This window comes from Panthera onca, chromosome B1 (assembly GCF_046562875.1).
Source record: "Panthera onca isolate mPanOnc1 chromosome B1, mPanOnc1 haplotype 2, whole genome shotgun sequence".
NCBI classification, from domain to species: Eukaryota; Metazoa; Chordata; class Mammalia; order Carnivora; family Felidae; genus Panthera; species Panthera onca.
In genome coordinates, this window is record NC_138342.1 from 149,222,060 (window position 1) to 149,241,349 (window position 19,290).

A 19,290-nucleotide genomic window follows, 5' to 3' on the forward strand; every position below is an offset into this window, starting at 1 on the left:
AGAATTCTTAGACCTACTACGAATGACGTACTTTGCTTTTAGTTGCATGGATCCTGTACTAAATGTTTCACATGTTGCATTACCCTTTAGTTATATATCAGGTTGGGCTATTTTTTTTAAATGTTTATTTATTTTTGAGACAGAGAGAGACAGAGCATGAGTGGGGGGAGGGCAAAGAGAGGGAGACACAGAATACGAAGCAACCTCAAACTCGTCAACTGCGAGATCATGACCTGAGCTGAAGTCGGATGCTTAACTGACTGAGCCACCTAGGCGCCCCAGGTTGGGCTATTTTTTAAACACATCAGCACTAAGTTGTTCTTCTTTTGTGAATTACCTTTTTATGAACTTTATGAGAAATGGAATGCCTAGGAAACTCCTTCTCCTAAAATTATGTTCTATAAAAAGAAACCAGAATATGAACATTTTCAATAATGAGAAAATTAAAAACTCTAAATTAATTATTAATTGAAAGTTGGGATTGTCCAGGACATAACCCTAAAATTTTATAACGGGAGTCTTTGAGGCAACATCTATAGTCCTTTACAGTGAATGGATCACGCTGGTGACTTGTAATGATTATGTCCAAAGTAAAGGGTGCTAAATAACGGCTCTGTGTACAACTGTAGGAGAAAATTAAATAAACAAATATTGTGATATGAGAAATTAGGCTAAAAATAATGATCTGTAAGGGATATCAACAGTTAGTATGCATAAAATTGCAGAAAAGTTTTCTAGATAATTAAAAATGGAATATATCCTCCCTTTTTCCAGTTTGGAGCACTAATTAAGCTGTAGCAGTATTTACCTAATTTTCAAAATATGTATATTTTCAGTTCTGAAATTGTTAATAAACTATAAATTATGTCATCTGTTAGGATTGGAAAAGTAGCCTATGCTTTCTATTCCCTCATCCCACTTACATAATAAGTCATTAAATTGTATCTTTCAAACAGCTCGTGAATCCTTTAGTTTACCCCCATTCCCCACAACACTGGCCAATGTTAATCAAGGCAACCATCATTCTCTTCATCTGGACCAACACAATCACCTCTACTCTGGCTCTACTCTTGCCCCATCAATACATCCACCGCATTCCAGAGAGTGGTCTTTTTAAAGCATAAATCAAATGTCTCCCTACTGGCTCCTAGATTAGTATAAACTCTTAAACTTGTTTTTTTAAAATGTTTATTTATTTGTTTATTTTGAGAGAGAGAGAGAGAGAGGTCATGCTCACACACATGCACAAGTAGGGAAGGGGCAGAAAGAGAAGGAGAGGGAATCCCAAGCAGGCTCCACGCTGTCAGCACGGAGCCCAAAGGAGGACTTGATCCCACAAACTGTGAGATCATGACCTGAATGGAAATCAAGAATCTGATGCTCAACAGACTGAACCACCCAGGCACCCCAGATCCTTAAACTTGTATAAGAAGCCCTTCCCATTCTGCTCCCCAACATCCCAGCCTTCTATGCCAGCTCTCCTTGTGCAGTGTTCCAGTCCTGAGGAAGGTTTTTCATGTCCTCCCAGGGGTTCTCCGAAACAACTCACTCTCTGCAGTGGAGAGCTTAAGAGAGCTATTGAATAACCGAGTTCTTGTGCTGAACACTGGAGATTTTGATTCATTTTATCTTGCATAAAGCCTGGTAATTTGCATATTTTAAAGCTGTTTCCATTGTGCACCAGGCTCGCTGTTCTCTTTGCCTTGAATCACAACTCCTCTACGGCTTTGAATGGAATTGCTTTTTATTCAATTTATAACGCACCGACTGCCCAATATACACAAGTCATCATGGCCGAGATGTCTCATATGAACTCCACTATTTAAAATAATTGTCACACAGATATATTGTTTAATGCTTCCTCTGGGGACAAAAACCTTTTTAACAAAATTGGCCTACATACTGAGGGTGAAGAAATATTGGTGTATTTGAGCAGCAAGAGAAGGCAGATCTGTAAACCGCTGTGCTATTTCTGTAAAAGACTTCTCAGGGCATAAGTGAATGAGAGCCAGTAATCTATGGAACTGGCAGCCTGGAGGAAGCCAGAGAGCACTACCTCTCTAAGCAGAGACTGGAATACCATAAGGAAAATAAGAGCATTTCCTCCATAACTGAGACCTGTAGATATGCTCTGACATTCCTCACCAGAGAGAGAAACTCACCAAATTACCAGTAACCCCTCCTATTTCCATCAGCCCATGGGAGAAGTGTGCTACTTAATATGCCTGTAAGCATTTTGTATTATTTCTACCATCAGTGATAAAATAAAATCAATTGGGTTAATTGTTAGAGAAAGAGTTATTTCTACTCTTCTGAAATTAAACTAATATTATACACTGAATAGTACTTAATCTTTCTTTAATGATTCCAGAGCGTCCCATGTTCATAATTATGATTAGCAATTACTTTTGAAATCACTATAATGTCGTGGAAAGAATGCTAACTGAGCTTGGTCATTCATAATCTTTGGCAAATCATTCTTGTGATTTCTCATCTGGAAAATAGAGATAATTTTTTGTATCTCATGGATTTTTGTAAAGATTAAATTATATTCTATAAAGTACCCATCATAGTTTCTAGGGCATGGATGAAACCTCATAAATACCGTTCCCTGTTTCTTCTTCCTTTAGAATGTAGATAAGGAAAAAGTAGGAGGTCAAGGCTTAAAAAATCAGAACACTAGACAAAAGAAATATATACTAACCACTTCTACTGAAGCCCCAAACAACCAGGAAAGATAAATAAATGATGACAGAAACAGAAGTGGGGTATCTTTTGTGTAACTGAGTCATTCATTTATCTACATTATCTAATTATCTCATAAGTTCCAAGATTTATCTTGTTAGGTTAATGACTTCCTGACCATATTTCCTTTTTCCCCTGATGCTCTTCTGTTTATCATAATATTTAAAACTACCTTAATTTTCCTATCATAGATCTTGAGATCAGATAGAAAGGAAAATAACTTATAGCAATGGCATAAATATATCCAAATTGCCAACACATATAACTGTCTTACAGCTTCATTGTGAGGTCTGCTTTCATTCATTGTTCTTCATTAGAGGTTTATTTTTTACCCCCCAGAGATTCGTCTCCCTTTTTTTTTAAATTTTTCATACTTGATGTAGTGTGTTTCCTTCCTCATTTGTTTTTATTATCAGTATTCTTATTTTCAAGGGATTGTAATCTTGGACAATCTAACCAAGTTGTTAAATTTTTTAAAAGCTCCTTTCCTGGGCATTAACAACCCTTTGTCATCTAAATAATGTATTATTCATTTCTTTGCCTTGGTCAATGATAATGTGTGTGACTCAATCAATATTGAGAAGACTCTTTGTATAACTTTCCTAATTATACCTCTAAACTTCTAACTGCCTGATGTTTCTCCAGTCACTAATTAGGATGTCTTCCTATTTTCCAGAGTGCAAGAACTTGAGAGGATTATTTTTAGTTTTAATTTTTCTCTTTATGAATCACTCTCAACCACTGGGCTAGCCATCCTTATTTTTTTTCTATCCTGCATATACAAACCTTAAAAGAATGTTTTCTTTTTGTTGTTTCATATAATTTTAAATATTTCAATAAATGTTGATTTGTCTTAAAAAAATATAGGCATCCTCTACCTTGTAGGCTGCCCTAGTTATTGATGTCTGTTGTTTTGTTTTGTTTTATTTTCTCCTGACTGCTTTCTACACAACAGATTAATAGAGAAAAGCTCCACCTCAATAAATGCATTATAGTTTTTATGAAAATGAAAAATGAGGGATAATACTTCTCAATAAATATTCTCATAGTAACTAGAAAAGATGAATTTATCTTATATGACTAATTTGCAACATTATATACCCAATAATTACACCTTTCATTAGCTTCCTCTGGACTATGCTGTTAGTTAGTTAGTTTTAATTGAATTATGTTGACATTGGACTAAATAATTTAAAAGTAAATCCATATCCAGTTAACTTAATATACAAAATAATGATTCTTCAAAAATATTTATTTCAGGACACTAAATCATCAAAAGTGTGGCTCTGACCTTTTTGGTTAAGTGATTATCAAGGAAATTAAGATTTTCCAAATGCTTTGTGCCATATCAAACTACAAGAATAAGACAATAAAAAAGCTATCCTCAGAATTTCTAAGTACTATATGTATATACATATATATATGTGTATATATATATATATATATATATATATATATATGTATATGTATATATATATCATATGTTTGTGTGTGTGTGTGTGTATATATATATATATATATATATATATACTAGAACTCTAAAAATTACATATATATATTCATTTAGACAAGTTTTACTCAATTTTTTTATTGTATAATCACTTATATATTAAATATTTAAAAGAGATGCATGGGTGGTCACTCAGTTAAGCATCTGACTCTGGATTTCGGCTCAGGTCATGATCTCACAGATTGTGGATTCAAGCCCCTCATTGGGCTCTACACTGACAGTGCAGAGCCTACTTGGGATTCTGTTTCCTTTTCTTTCTGCCCCTCCCTTGCTTGCTCTCTATCTCCCTCTCAAAATAAATAAATAAATATTAAAAAAACAGTTTAGAATAGAGGTTCTTAATCTCTTTGGTCTATGGATCCCAATAAGCTTTATTTTATGTGGTTAACATCTATCAAAATTTACCAAACTAAAATTTTAAATGAGTATTGAAAAACAGGAGAACACAAGCATACATCCCATTAACCATTTGTGTGATGGAGTCATCCCATGTCAACTAGCCTTTGGAAATCACTACTGTGCACTAATGAGAGAACGAGAGGACAAAAACCGCTAATATTTTAGTATTGTCATGAAAAGAAGTTAGACCTCACAAACCCCTTAAGAACCATTGAGTTAGAAGAAATGCCATTTTTTTCATAAAGCACAAATTTTTAAGGATGCTCCTCAGTGTTCTACTTTGCGTTTAAAAATATAGCATAGAGAAGATGGTCAATGATGTTGTATGGTGACAGATGGTAGCTACAACTGTGATGAGCATAGTGTAACATCTAGAGAAGCTGAATCACTAAATTGTGCACCCAAGACAAATGTATCATTGTGTGTCAACTATACTCAAACTAAAAATAAAAAATAATAATAATAATAGTCTGAATGCTTCTTAAATAAACAAATAAGCCACCTAGCATCTTTTTCTTTTCTGGCAGATGATAATAAGCTAGGAGAAATTAGGCAGTCAGAAAAGTCACCGTCTACAATGGAACTGCAATTGCAGTTTGGATATGGACAATCAGTATCAGAATATACATCTCATATGCCTAACACACTTCCTGCCATACCTATGTCTAACTCCTAAACAAAACCATTATAGTGTTAAATCAGGTGGATCACAGAGTTGTTGATCTCTAAGTAAATTAAAGTGCTAAGCAAAAAGTGTGTGTTTCACTGAAGAGCAGTTGAATACATTAATTCAAGGTAAGACAGTTTAAGTGTATAATGGAAGCTTAAGTAGTGATTGTAAAGTTTAAAAAAAATCACCGTTCAAAACACAAGTGGATAATTGGAAGAAGGAAATGGATAGGAGGACAAGTCAATGACAAAAGGAAATAATGGTCATTGGATGAAATACTTTGTTAAAATGTATAGGACTTGAATATCATTTTGGTTTGTCTACAAAGAGAAGTAATAAAGCTAGGAATAGAAAACAGTACTCATGAGACAATTAGGTAAAGCATTAGGCAATTATAAATACAATGTATTATTAAAACATGGTTAAAATAACAGATATTTAGACGTATAACAGTATCCACATGATGCAGCCTATCTTAGTGGTTTCCTGGATAACAAACATGACTCAGAGAGCAATGGCAGTTTATTTTTTTGACCATCATTCTCACAAATGTCTTACTGGCCTAGTTCTTCCTTGGCAGCTGGATGAAAATGTACCCCACAGAAGTGTGATAACTTGAAGGCAATTAGAAGTCCTATAGTCTCACTAAGTTACAAATCATAGGCCTGAATCTATATTTCAACTTCCCATTGTTATGTGACAATCAAAACTTTCTAGTGCATGTGACATCTTCCCTTGTCCCCCAATGTGGGCCTAACACAGGAGGACCATGTACAAATAATAAAGTGGGATTCAGTCTGTTTCTTTTCCTTCCCTATACAGGCATACAATGTTTTATTGTGCTTCACTTTATTATGCTTCACAGATAATTGCTTTTTTTTTTCTTCACAAACTGAAGGTTTATGGCAACCCCGTGTCTCTGGGTCACATTTTTTTAATATTTCACAATATTTCTAATTTTTCACTATTATTATATTGGTGATGGTGATCAGTGAACAGGGATCTTTGTTGTTGCTATTATAAATGTCTTGGGGCACCATGAACCACACCCATATAGGATGGTGAACTTAATAGATACATGTTGTGTATTTTCTGACTGCTCCACCAACCAGACCTTCCCCCATCTGTCTCCTTCTCCCAAAGCCTCTCTCTTCCCCAAGACACAACAACATTGAAATTAGGCCAACTAGTAATGCTACAAAGGCCTCTAAGTTTTCAAGTGAAAGAAAGAGTCAAATATCTCTCACTTTACACAAAAAAACTGGAAATGATTAAGCTTAGTGAGGAAGGCAGATCAAAAGCCAAAATAAGCTAAAAGCTAGGCCTTTTTGCATCACCCAGTTAGCTAAAGTTGTGAATGAAAAGGAAAAGTCCTTGAGGAAAATTAAAAGTACTACTCTAGTGAACACAACGTATGATAAGAGAAAACAGCCTTACTGCTGATATGGAACAACTTTTAGTGGTCTAAATAGAAGATCATACCAGCCACCATATTCCCTAAAGTGAAAGTCTAATCAAGAAAAAGACCCTAACTCTCTTTAATTCTATGAATGTTGGGAGAGGTAAGGAAGCTGAAGAAGAAAAGATGGTCTGTTCATAAGGTTTAAGGAAGGAAGCCATCTGCAAAATAGAAGAGTGCAAGTTGAAGCAGAAAGTGCTGATGTAGAAGCTGCAGCAAGGGTTCCAGAAGATCTAGCTCAGATAATCAACGAATGTAGCTACAATAAACAATAAATTTTGAATGTAGATGGAACAGGCTTCTATTGGAAGAACATGCCATCTAAGAATTTCATAGCTAGACAGGGAAAGTCAATGCCCTCCTTCAAATCTTCAAAGGGCAGGGTGACTCTGTTGTTAGGGGCTAATGCAGCTGGAGACTTTAAGTTGAAGCCATTGGTCACTGACCATTCTGAAAATCCTAAGGCTTTCAAGAATTATGCAAAATCTATTCCGCCTGTGCTCTATAAAGAGAACAGCAACACTTGGATGACAGCACATCTGCTTACAACATGGTTTACTTACAGTCAATGCCCACTGTTGAGATCTTCTTCTCAGAAAGGGAGATTTCTTTCAAAATATGGCTGCCCATCAACAGTGCACCTGGTCACCCAAGAGCTCCAACGAAGATAGACACCGAGATCGATGTTGTTTTCATGCCTGCTAATACAATATCCATTCTACAACCCATAGGTCAAGGAGTAATTTCAATTTTCAAGACTTGTTACTTAAGAAATGTATTTTGTAAGGCTATATCTGCCATAGACAATGATTCCTCTGATGAATCTTGGCAAAATAAATTGAAGAACATTCATGTAGAACATTCATGATTCATGGGAAAAGTTCAAAATATCAACAAGAACAGGAGTTTGGAAGTTGATTCCAACCCTTGTGAATGGCTTTGAGGGATTTAAGACTTCAGTGGAGGAAGTAGCTGAAGATGTGGTGGAAGTAGCAAGAGAACTAGAATGAGAAGTGGAGCCTGAAGATGGGACTGGATTGCTATAATCTCATGATTAAACCTGAATGGATGAGGAGTTGCTTCATATGGGTGAGCAAAGAAAAATGTTTTTTTGAGATGGAATCTACTTCTAGTGAAGATGCTGGGAAGACGGTGGAAATGACAACAGAGGATTCAGAATATTACATAAGCAGCAGGATTTGAGAGGATTAATTTCAATTTTGAAAATTTCTCTTGTGGGTAAAATGCTATGCAACAGCATTGTATGCCTCAGAGAAATTGTTCGTGAAAGTAAAAGTCAATGCAGCAACTTTCATTGTTGTCTTAGCACAGCCACCCCCACTTTCAGCAACCACCACCCTGATCAGTCAGCAGCCAACAGCAAGGAGGCAAGACCCTTCACCAGCAAAAAGATTGCAATTCACTGAAAGCTCTGGTGATGGTTAGCATTTTTGAGCAATAAACTTATTTTTAATTAAGGTGTATTTTACAATCTTTTTTAAATATAATGCTATTGCACACTTAATAGACTCCAGTATGGTGTAAACATAACTTTTATATGCACTGGGTAACGGAAAAATTCATTTGGCTCACTATATTGCAATATTTGCTTCATTGTGGTGGTCTGGAACCAAACCTGCGATATCTTAGAGCTATGCCTGTATTGGAGAAGCTTCTCCCCATCATAAAACAAATTTTTGTATTCCTATAGGTGGTTTTGACTGGTTGGAGTCGAACTGGTTATCCTTTGTCTTTCTGGGTTTGGCTGGTGCTCAGCGTTGTCTCTTGGCATGATCCTGAGTTCCTTGAAGACCTCCCATGACTGGAGACTTCCCACCTATATTCCCATGACGTGGTCAGTTGTGTCACTATTCCAGCCAGTTGTGGCTCCTCTTATAGCCACTGAGCATCAGGAGGCTACTGGCAGCTTCCCTCAGCTGAGTGTCATCTCCTCTCTGTCTGTCTGTTGGACAGAATCTAAGACTTCCAGGTGTGGGCTTTGCATCACGCATGTCCACATCTCTTCCTTTCTTTTGACAAATTCTGAGGGCTCTATGATTTGCCAAAATGCAGCCCTATGCTCTGCTGCCATGGGCTCACCTAGCCAATTGTTAAGCTTTGGAATTCTGTTTTTTTTTAATGTTTATTTATTTATTTTTGAGACAAATGGCAGAGGAGGGGCAGAGAGAGAGAGAGAGAGAGAGAGAGAGAATCCCAAGCAGGCTCCCCACTGTCAGCACAGAGCCCAATGCAGGGTTCAATCTCAAGAAACACGAGATCATGACCTGAGCTGAAATCAAGAGTCAGATGCTTAACCAACTGAACCACCTGGGCACCCCTCAAGCTTTGGAATTCTTTAAGGTGACACAGATAAAAATTCACTTTGTCACCCAAACTATGTGTTTAGGGGAAGGGAAGAGGATCACATATCACATTCTCCAGGTGGTCCCTTGGAAGTTCAGTTCTCTAGGGAGGTATCCTCCTATCCCTTTCCCCTAAAAAAGGAGGTAAGTCACATAAAATAACTCATTCCAAAGCAACTTTCAAGATTTCTTCCCTAATTTCCAATGCCTGACCTTTTTATACCGTCAATATGAATGGAAAGTATAATGTCATCTAACCAGTTTCCCCCAAATTCTTTTTTGCAAGTTTTGCATATATAACATCCTGATGTGTATATGTCCATATACATATTAATGCATGTATTATAAATATGTATAGATACACACATAAGTATACAGTTTGACTAAACATACAATTAAGTAAGACTCAATGTGTTATACACATATACATGTATACAAATATACATATACATACACATATAAGGTTCTGTCTATCATAGTAATTTTCACAGATGTGTGGTTCAGGAAGAGAACTGAGCTCATCTTATCATTTGCTTTATCTCAGATTCTTCAAAAAGGAGGAAAAGAAGCAGGGAGTTCCTCCTAGAAATAAGTCCACAATAAAAGCAGGCTAAAAGGGAAGAGCTTGTGTTAAGGGTCTTATGTGAAGGACTGAAATACCACATCCTCAAATCCTCACTCATTCCAAGAAGGAATATGACCAGATATTATAATCATGAGAGAAGGCAGAGTTACAAGGAATTATATAGCAATAGATTGAACACGTAAAAGGGCATTTTAAACTATGTTCCAATAGATAAGCTTAGTACTTTGGACCAGTGATAAAATACTGATGTATTACAAAAAGAAAAAACCTTTTAATTTATTTTCTCTTTCTCAGTAAAGATTTTTTTTCTGAAAAAGTAAACCAAATATTGATAAGAAGCAGTTGAGGACTGCAAAACAAAACCAAAAACAAACAAACAAACAAGCTGTAAGCATGTAAATATTCTAAATAAGTGTAAGACTCTTGACACAAACTACAAAGATTACTGAGGAAATTTACAAAAGATATCAGGGAATTTCCGTTGATGTTCTATCCATAAGTATTTGTCGAGAATGGGAAAAATCCTATCTATCCATAAGTATTTGTCAAGAATGGGAAGTATAAAACAAATAAATGCAGTCCTGAAAAATCCACCAGAGGTGATTACTGATTTTAATCCAGGTTATTAAAATGATGATTTGTAATCATATTGAAAGGAAGTTGATAACCAAAAGGAGTCAACATGGCCTCACTGACTTTATTTAGGTCAACATGATTTGATTTCTCCCTTAAACATCCCTATTAAAAAATTCATAGACATTTCTGGATCTGAACAAGACAAATATTTACTAATACATATATTCCTCAATTTACCATGGATTTACATCCTGATAAACCTATACTGAGTTGAAAATATCATAGGTTAAAAATGCATTTAGTGGTGCCTAGGTATCTCAGTCAGTTAAACATCTGACTTCGAGTCAGTTCACTATCTCATGGTTTGTGGGTTGGAGCCCCACATTGTACTCTGAACTGACGTCTCAGAGTCTGGAGCCTGCTTCAGATTCTGTGTCTCCCTCTCTCTCTCTCTGCCCCTTCCCTGCTTGTGCTCTCTCTCTCTCTCTCAAACTTTAAAAATATATATAAAAATGCATTTAGTACACCTAACCTATGGAACATGATAGCTTTGCCTAGCCTGACTTGAATGTACTCAGAACACTTACATCGGCCTACAGGTGGATAAAATCATCTAATACAAAGCCTATTTTATAATAAAGTATTGAATATCTCCTGTAATTTATTGAATACTGCACTGAAAGTGAAGAACAGATTGGTCATATGGGTACAGAATTGTTGCAAGTATATCAGTTGTTTACTCTGTGATAACGTGGCTGACTGAGACCTGTGGCTGCACATCATCGTAGGAGAGGATCTACTGCATATCACTAGCCCAGGAAAACATCAAAATTCCAAGTATGGTTTCTACTGAATGGATATTGCTTTTGCACCATTGTGAAGTAAAAAAAATATAAGTCAAACCATTATAAATCAGGGATAATCTGTATTTTTTTTAATGTCTACTTATTTTTGAGAGAGAGAGAGCATGAGCGTGGGAGGAGAAGGAGGAGGAGGAGGAGGAGGAAGAGGAGGAGGAGGAGAGAGAGAGAGAGAGAGAGAAAGAGAGAGAGAATCTGAGTCTCCAGGCTCTGAGCTGCAAGTGCAGAGCCCCATGCAGGGCTCAAACCTACAAGCCACGAGATCATGACCTGAGCCGAAATCAGGCACTTAACTGACTGAGCCACCCAGGTGCCCCAGGGATCATCTATATTCCTAAAAACAACATGAAGGAATGTTGAAGGATATTGATAACATAAAGAGGATTTATAACTGGTTGAGTGGCTAATGACCAAAGATACTAATTTGAATGGATATAATTAGGAAGGAATTGCTATCATTTATATTCACTGAACGTGTGCTGAATGCACTGTTGGTAGTTTTCTCCTGAAGGTAGGATTCCTCAATTGTCCAGGTAGCCTAATATTCCAGAGCAAGCGTGCTTTACCAGTGATTCGGGTAGATACAAGGTCAGTCTACTTTCCACAGGCAAATCTCTAAGACACAACAAGTTGACCTTTCCCAAAGGATCAGGCAAGGAAGTATTCTAATTTCTCCATTACCTATTACTTTGTTCCCTGCAAAAACTGCTAGCAGTGATGACATCTAGTCATGCTTCCTTGTTCCCTGTTAAAAAAGAGCAGGTTTCTCCAGATTGCTTTACAAAGGCATACAAAGAGAAGAAGAATGATTTCTAAACAAAGGGAGTTTTTAAAATATAGTTTTGAGATTACTATATGGTCTCCCTTGCTTCAGACAGCAGTCTATCTATGGAAAGAGGGAAACCATACTTCATTTGCCCAGACAATGTAACAGTCTGTTAATCCCATCTGTTTCCTGTAAAAAGGGAAAAAAAACAAAAAACAAAAAAAACTGTTACATATGGGGCTCAAGGAGCCAGAGGCCTCATGGAACATGTCTCAAAATCTTTACCCAAGAAATAGGAATATAGCACTGTGGTTGATGTAAGTAGATTTTATTTTCTTTTAGAGATAGCACAGGGGTCTTTTTCTTACATCTTTCACCTTATTTTATTGATAAAAGATGATTGAAGATGTGTTTGTTGATTCACGTTAGATGAATGGACTTTTCAATAGTGTGAAGATTTCCTTGGTGGGGTATTGTGTCATAGAACTGTAGCTAAGCTTGATGAGCCTAGACTTAGCCCTCAGATATTCACATATCTATGAAGCTGGGTCATTAGTTATGTAGACAATTAAATCCAATACAAAGAGTAGTTGCTATAATTCTTGGTAGCAGACAAGCAAGCAACCGAAATTGATTCGGGATAACTGAAAGAAAAGAACTTGACTTCTTAGAAGGCTATTGAGTTTCTCACAAAACCTTAGGAAGAAGGTAAGAACCAAGACTGAAACTCTCATGATCAGGAAGTAGTGGGCAGTATTGAGTCCTGCCATCAAGATGGCCTTCTGTCCTTAGATGATTCTTTCCAAGTTTAAATTCCTTGAAAGAAAAGTTTACTGGCTGGGCTTGAGTCAAACTTCCAAACTCAGAAATGACAAGATTGGTGGCAATCTGAGTTGACAATCTGATTAGGACCTCAAGGAATGAAGATTCTAGAAAGGAAAACTATTTCTACATCTCTTTTCTGGAAGAGAGGACAAAGACAAGCAAGCAATAATGACAGATATTTACTACAAAGAATATACTTTACTGCATTTCTAGTTTGAATTTTGTATGTTAAATTAAGGTTTGAATTCTTAGATTGGGCGATGAGCTCACAGTTACTCATTTTTTAATGTGTAAATAAAGAAGAAATAAATAAGAGACCATGCATAGACCAATGATAACAGTGTGTATGAATGAACAATTATGATTTAACATCATAAGATTAACCTGAGGTAAAAATTTTTCAAAAAAAAAAATAAAAAAATTTATCTTTAACAGCATACAGAAAAAATGCAAACTGAACAGATATGTTTTGAATATTTAAAACAACTTATTCACTACTACTTCTGGATACAATATGATAAATGTGGTTCAAAAGCCTTTAGAAAATCCTCCCAATTCAGATCTCCCCCACTACTTCCTTAAATCACAAAGTATGAATTTGTCTTAGCTATTCTAGGTCTTCGGCTCTTTCATATCAATATTAGAATCAGTTTGTCAGATTTAATATACACACTCACACACAAAAACTATTTGAACTTTTGTTGGAATTGTACTGAATCCATATGTCATTTTTAAATGCTATTTATTTATTTATTTATTTATTTATTTATGAGACAGACGGGGAGAGAACACAAGCAGGGAAGGGGCAGAGAGAGAGGGAGACACAGAATTCCATGCAGGCTCCAGGCTCACCAATTGAGCCACCCAGGTGTCCCTATATATCATCATCAGGAGACTCATTTATGCGATTGTTTAATTTTCTAACTCAAAAACATCCTCTCATCTATTCTCATCCCATCTCATCCTGTTTTGTTCTACTTCTCCATTTACTAAGTCACTTAAAATATGCTTCTATTATAACTACTTTTCTCTGTAGAGTCTCCCACAAAATATGTTAGATTTATTCCTAAGACATTTTATAGTTTGTGTTGCCATTATAAATGGTGTCTTTTTCCTTAAATGTTTTTTCCCTAAATGTTTGTTACTTCTATACAGACATGCAATTGACTTTTATGTAGTCAGCTATCTTTCTAATTTTCTATTAGTTCTAATTATTTGCCTGTATAGTCTTGGTTGTTTTATGAATACAACCAAATCATTTTCAAAGAATGACAGTATTTTCTCATTTCAAACTCTTATGTTTTAATTTATTTATGTTTAATTACACTGATGAGGCTATAAAACAATGTTAAAAACAATAAAGCAGTGAAAGATATCTTTGTCTTGTCTGAATTTTAAAAAGAATGCTTCTTATAATTTTCCATTTAGAATGTTTGCAAACATCACCAGGTTAAGAAAATTGGTTTATATCACAAGCTTATTTTTTATCATGATTGAATGTTGAATTTAATTGCATGCTTTTTTTACATCGATTGAGATAATCATATGATTTTAGTCTTTTAATCAATGTGGTGATTGAAAATGGTAGAATTTGCCAAATTAATTCGTACTTAGATTCTTGGAACAAATTCAAATTGGTCAAGATTTATTATCTTTTTATAAGCTTTTAGATTTTTATTGTAAATGTTCTGCATAGGACACTTGTATATTTTAATAATTAAAAGATTTGCAATATTTTTAAATTTCTTTTTTTCTTATTGATTTATTCTGAGAGAGAAAGTAGAGCAAGGGAAGGACAGTGAGAGAGGGAGAGAGAGAATCCCGAGCAGTCTCTGTAAGTCAGTGCAGAGCCCCAAGTGGGGCTCAATCACATGACCATGAGATCATGACCTGAGCCAAAATCAAGAGTCAGTCACTTAACCAAGTGAGCCACCTAGACGACGTGTAATATCTTTAAATGTCATCTCTTTGTCTGGTTTTGATAGCAAGATTAAATCAGTCTTTTACAATGAATTGCAAATGGTGAATTGTGAAATTCTGATGATTTGATTTGATCACTCATCAAATCACCTCGGATACATGTTTCATTTGCAGCAGATGTTTTTAAATAGTTACTAGACTATTAGGGCTCTATTGCTTCTGAAGCCAGGTTTGGAAAGTTATTCTCTAAGAATTTGTCCACTTCATAACAGTGGATATCTGTGTCTTTTTCTCTCTGCCTCTGTCTCTGTTTCTCTCATCGTATCAATCTCATCTAAGATTTATATATTTTCTTAGTCATTTAGAAACCAACTTCTCACATTGTTGATCTAGCCTATTTTTTTCATTATTATTTATCTACCATTATCTATGTCTTTTCTTTAGGTTTATTTCTATTTCTTTGGAGAACCTAAAGTTGGACATTTATCTCAATGACTTTCAGCATTTGTCCTTTTCTAATATAATCATCTAAAACAATAAGTTTTCACTGAAGCTCCCCTTTTGCTGATACCACAAATTTTTATATGTAATATTTTCATTTTATTTAGTTCTAAGTGTTTTTAAAATTTACATTATGATTTCTTCTTTGGCCTATGACTTATTCTAAAATGCTTTTTTTTCATTTCTGAATATATGAAGATTTGTTGATTGATTTATAATAACTTTTACCTTAATTGATTTGAGATAAGAGAATATGGTGTATATAAAACTGTCCTTTCAATTTTGTTAAACTTTGATTTATGGACTAGTATAAGACCATTTTTTTTTAATTAGGAAGATGTGGATTTTCTATTTGACCAAAAAAACTCTAAAAAAAATCAAGTAATACAAAAAAAGTTCTATATACGTGCATTAGATGAAACTCGACGTCTGTGCTGCTCAAACTTCCATGTGCTTGCTGATCTTTTTCTCTGCTTTATTTCTCAGTAGCTGATAGGAATGTATTGAAATATTCCTCTATGATTGTTGTTGAAAATCTCTCCTTTAGCTTTTATCAAAAATGTCTCTGTATATTTTGAGGTTATTTCATTAAACACATTTACAGTTTTTGTATTTTCATGGTAAGTTGAAACTTTTATCATCAGGCAGCAAATGCCTTTTTTTTTTTTGGCCTTTAACTAAGACTAATATGAAGACACCAGAACTTTTTTCAGTGTGTATGTGTATATTTGACTGACCTATCTTTTTCTGCTTTTCATTTTCAATTGTTCTATGCTTATGTTTCAGCTCTACCTCCCATAAGCAGCATCTGGCCAAGTTTTGATCTGATCTGACCATTTCTATACTATAAATAGCAAGTTGAGTCCGTTTGTGCTTTTTGTGATTATCGATACATTTAAACTTGTTCCTTGGATTTTACCTTGTTTTCCTACTTGGTCTGTTTCTTATTTTCACTTTGTGAAACTTTTTAATGTTGTTTTATTGTATTTTTTTTTCCATTCTTTCTCCCTGTTGTTTTGAATTCACACATTTCAGTTTTGTTCCTTTAGTGGTTATCCATGAAAGAGCAACATTGTATTTGTGAATAAATAAGTGAATAAATCTATATTGAACAATTTTGACCCCTCAAGGAAAACAAGACCTCAAGACAGCTTTAGATTTTTTTTTAATGTTTCTTTATTTTGGGAGAGAGAGTGAACTGGGGAGGGGGAAGGGTAGAGAGAGAGAATCTCAAGCAGGCTTCACCCTATCAGCGCAGAGCCTTACATGGAGCTCCATCTCACAACCCTGAGATCATGACCTGAGCCAAAATCAAGAGTCAGACACTCAACAGAATAAGCCACCCAGGTGCCCCAAGACAGCTTTAGTTTTAATCACTGTAACTTATATACTGTTAACACCCAATATTTTGATTCTATCTTTTGCTTAGTTTCTATACTATACTTTATACTATTCACTATTTCATGGAGACTTTTTTTGTTTGGACTTAGATTTTATGTTTGCCATATTGTGTTATTTGTTTAGCATTTCTCCATGTATAACAAACCATCTTCCTGAGATCATTTTTTACTTTATAAAGTATGTTTTTTAAAGCAGGTCTCTAGATGACATATTCTATCAGAGTTTTTTTCTTCCTTAGTTTTTGTTCCATAGGATGTCTTAATCTTCATCCTTGAAAGATTGTTTTGCTACACTCAAACTGTAGTCTGACATTTATTTTTGGCCAATATTTTTAGAACTTTTTTTTGATACATTTAGAATACCATTTTCAGGGTTCTAGGGTTGCTGTTGAGAAGATCCTTTCAGGGTGCCTGGGTGGCTCAGCTGTTGGGTGTCCAACTTGTGATGTGACCCCAGATCTTGATTCTGGGGTCATGGGATTGAGCCCCACGTAGGGCTACACGCTGAGTATGGAACCTGTTTAAGATACTCTCTCCCTCTCTCTCTCTCTCTTTCCCTTTGCCCCTCTCTCTCACTCACACTCTCTCTCTTTCTCCCTCAAATAATACAAAAAAAAGGTCTTTTCATCCTAATTGTCTTTTGTTTTTATTTTTGCTTGTGATTTGTTATTTCTCTCTGGATATTTTAAATCCTTTTGGCTTTGGTATTCTGCACTTTCACTACTGTATTTCTAAGGCATGGATTTCTTTTTATTTACTCTCCTTGAATTGCAACATGCTCCCCAGATGCGTGGATACACGATTTTCTTGGAATATCATAGCCATCACCTTTTAAAATATGTTTCCTCTCCTTTTCCCCAATTATTATCCTTTGGACTTCAAAGTAGATATAGGTTATACTTTATGATTTTATCCCCCATGTCTTTTGATTTTTCTGTAATGATTTCCATCTTCTAACCTCTCATTGCAGCATTATAAATAAATACTTCAGATACGTCTTCCTGTTCACTAATTGCCTTTCAACAGTGTCTATCATACTATTTTACTTGTATATTACATTTTTGCTGTCAGTAACTATTTTTCACTTCTAAATATTTTACTTTTTAAAAAGTAAAGTCTGTCTTTGCATTCCTGAAAGTTTCTTATTGTATATTCATCTTTTTAAGTGTATTCTTTATTTCCTTAAGTATTTAATGCAGAGCTACTTAGCATTTACTACCTAAACATTTCAATATCTGCAAATCTTCAGGGTATAAAGGCATTTAATATATGGTTATCTATGTTGTGAGTTTATTGCTTAACTTCTGGGAGTCCAGTGGACTAAATTGGAGGAAGCTTTCCTTCAAAGAGAATCTCATCCTATTTCTAATGTAGCCAGAAAGCAGTCCAGTTCCAAACCACTTCTTTTTTTAATGTTTATCTATTTTTGAGAGACAGAGAGAATGCTTGCACTAGTAGGGGAGGGGTAGAGAGAGAGGGGGGCAGAAGATCTGCAGCAGGTTCCATGCTGACAGCAAGAGAGCCCCATGTGGGGTTTGAACTCACAAACCATGAGACTACGCCCTGAGTCAAAGTTGATGCTTAACCGACTAAGCCAACCAGGTGCCCCATGACTGCTTCTGATACTGGGGATCATTTGGAGTCAGAGAGGGAATCCCCAGATTCAGTTCCTATCTCATTGCTATTCCAAGTTTTGGTGTCTTTGCAATGCAACTGTAAGACTCCTATCTCTGAGTAATTCCACCAGCCTACAGTGGGAAGCTGCTGGCTAGCTCCCTGCTACAGGCTTCTGCATTTTTCTCCCCACTGTCCAGGATCTGACTCACCACATCTGTGGGCTATATTCTAGGCTGTCCCCACCCAGACTCACAGCCATTCCAGGCCTACATCATGTTTTTACATTTCATGGTTTGTTTCTTTAAGGACTGGTTCCTGGAGTTCCTTCCATTTTTAGAGCCATTTGTGATTCATACAGGGGGAAGCCACCTGAGTTTTGGCTGCTGTTGAGCCAGAAAATCACTCAGAGATCCTAGTTAATCATTATAATGGAAATGAGACCAAGGTAGCATTTGATATTAGTACCTTACATTCCAATCAAAATAAAGGCATATAAATTATCTTCTAATGACAGGTACGTTGATTCATGTAGTCAACAAATATTCATTAAGGGTCTACAATGTGCTAGACACTGTTCTGTACCCTGGAGATACATCAGTGAACAAAACTAAACTCCCTGTCCTAATAGAGCTTACATTCTACTATGGGAATAGGGTAGAATTATTATCATAAATTATAATCATGATAAATACATTATATAGTATCAGATAATAAGTTATTAGTGCTTAAAAAATTAGAAAAGACTAGGGTGACTGGGTGGCTCAGTCGGTTAAGTGTCTGACTGTTGGTTTTGGCTCAGGTCATGGTCTCACAGTGAGTTCGAGCCCCGCATCAGGCTCTGCACTGCTTGGGATTCTTTCTCTCCCTCTCTCATTGTCCCTCCTGTGCTCTCTCTCTCCTTCTCTCTCAAAATAAATAAATAAACGTTTTTTAAAAATTAGAAAGGAGAAAGTAGGTATGGAGGTTGACAGTGGCTTTAATTTTAAATACAATAGGCCTCACTGATAGGTAAGAAGGAGCAAAAGTTTGAAAGAGATAAGAAGGGATAGCTTGTGAAGAGCATTCCTAAAAGAAGAATCTGCCCATGCAAAGG

General features: G+C 35.7%; 1 protein-coding gene across 1 annotated transcript in view; it reads left to right on the forward strand.

The window, feature by feature from the left end:
• GALNTL6 (polypeptide N-acetylgalactosaminyltransferase like 6) overlaps positions 1-19,290 on the forward strand; it is a 1,203,008-nt gene that overhangs the window by 862,861 nt on the left and 320,857 nt on the right. The window lies entirely within an intron of this gene.